Genomic DNA, 2,477 nt, shown 5'->3' with positions numbered 1-2,477 from the left:
TGTCCACCACGCAGTGCTGTAATTCACATTTTTTCACTGGAGGTTAAAAGAAAACCAGGCAGAGTAGTGGGAAATGATCAATTAGTCGTTTTATTGAGACGGATATTGCTTCATGTTGGCTTATGATAATAAACAGCATGTCGCATGGAAACGAAAACATGAACATTGAATGTGTCTGTTTCCTGTTTTTCATGCAGGAGCAGGTGATGAGGGTGACACGGTGGAGATATAACTGCACACCGTGGAAGGTCAGATTTAAGTGAGTGGCTGCTAATGAAGAGAAAATCACTGAATAATAATACATAAAAAAGTGACCATTTTCAAATACATTCGTGAATTAAATATGTGTAATAATACACTGAGCCCTCCCCATTGAAGGAGATTATTGCAGGATTTATTGATTAACTATTACTGTTGAATGAAGTACCCTCATACTTTTCATTCTTTAAAAAGTACTAACACAGTGTAAACATACTCTGTTACAAAAGTCCTGCGATATCTTTACTTGAGTAAAAGTACACAAGTATTATCAGCAAATTGTACATTAAAATGAGTCATTATGCAGAATGCTTATATAGTACTTTATTAGATTATAAATAGTGTTGCATTTACAGCCTAAGCAGCTGGTGGAGGTGGAGTAACTTTATATTATGTTGCATAGTTTGATCTGTAAGGTTATATGTCATACAATGTATTCATGTTGGATTGTAGATAATAGTCTGCTGCATTATTTATTGGTGGATGTATATTTTGTGCATATTTTTAATCTTATATGATTGTTTTTAAAAGTAAAGTAGCCTTAGGCTTTATCTATTTTAGGCAGCTTTTTAAAACATCTTTTAACATCAGACAAAATAAAACTTAAATAAAATAAAGCGACCAGTAAAGTTGATGTTATTTTATGTTAAGCTGATAATGTGTTTTGTTTCTACAACCTTTTAATATCCAGTGTAGTGTAGTGTAATATAAAGGGGTAAATAATGCAGTATTTCCCTCTAAAATACGTAAATGTAGTAAAGTATGAGTTTCTCAAATGTATCTTAGTACTTGATTAAATGTACAAAGTTACATAGCACAACTGCTCATTATTGTTAAGAAACGTTGTGACAGGAAAATCTATTCATTGCTTCAAAACTCCATAATATTAGGCTTAAAATTAAGAACCTCTTACAAATGTTCCATTTGAGAAATTGTGAAATGTTACTTTTCTTTTTCTCGAGCTCTAAATATTCAAATGCTTCTCTCTAATGTGACAAATGTGGCACAAATGTAGGTGAGAAAGTCTTTCTTTGGCGACGAGTCGGACCAAATGTTCCATGTTTTTAAATACAGCTCTACACTACGACTGTAGAGTTAAATACAAAATGTAACTTTATATCTGACAATAATACAACACAGTAATGCTGAGTCACTGTCCCATCACAAGCCACTTGTGAAGTACTGTACAATGTTATCTAACTTAACTTGAATATGTTATGCTATTCTTTATCTCTACTGCATTCAAGATAAAGTTACCTTAACATGTGTCTCACAGCTTCTTACTCTAGATTTTAAAACACAATAAATGATAATCTTATAAATTATGAGATTAATCTATTTAACAGCATATAAAGTGCTTATATTAGCTCCATCTCAACCAGTTACAGCATTAAAAAGCTACTTATATGATAATATCATAACATTGTGAAAAGGGTCATGATACATAAAAATAATTATTATAATTATGGTCTCTTGTGGTTCGTAGTTATATTGATACTTGTAATGGAGTATTTATTGAGATTGTGGTATTAGAAATGGTCCTACGTTGGCTGAGGGAAAACAAAATCAAAAAGTATTTATTTTCTAAATACATCGATGTTCTCGTCAGAGAATAAAGCTGCTCTAAACCACATCTGCTTAAAAACATAATAATAACACCCTGTTTGTACAACTGCAGGATAACGTTGTTGCAGTAAGAACCATCAGCCAAAAGGATGGTGTGGAGGTCAAACACAGAACACATGGTCTTTGGGAAGAAGGTGGTGTTTTTGCTGCATTTAATGTACAGAATACACCTGCTCGTTATGAAACAGACCCAGTGTCTGTTCTAAGAGCGAATTCACACTGATTTCGCCAATTAGTGCAGTCATGAAGGGGAGGTGTAGGTGGGAGAGAGTGGGGACGAGCTGCAGGAAGATTTTTAATCAGTGCCACAACATGGACTGACCAAAAGGGGGACAGCACTGCCAGACACTGACAGTCTGAAATCTGGGTGATTCATATCAGGCATATTTAAAGATGTAACTAATTATGCGCTGGATTGAATTTGCATCCAAAGTTTTTATTTGATCACAGCTCATACTGGATATAAAAACCACTGCTGGAACGCGCAGACGTCCGTGTTTCTATTGGCTGTCCGCAGCGTCGCTCAGAGGAATGACGATTTTGCTGCTATAACCAGCTGATGCTGGGGCTATGAACACGGAGCCTCTGAAGAA

This window comes from Cottoperca gobio, chromosome 3 (assembly GCF_900634415.1).
Source record: "Cottoperca gobio chromosome 3, fCotGob3.1, whole genome shotgun sequence".
Taxonomy (NCBI): domain Eukaryota; kingdom Metazoa; phylum Chordata; class Actinopteri; order Perciformes; family Bovichtidae; genus Cottoperca; species Cottoperca gobio.
The sequence above is the reverse complement of the archived record's forward strand: the minus strand, read 5'-3'. Positions refer to the sequence as shown.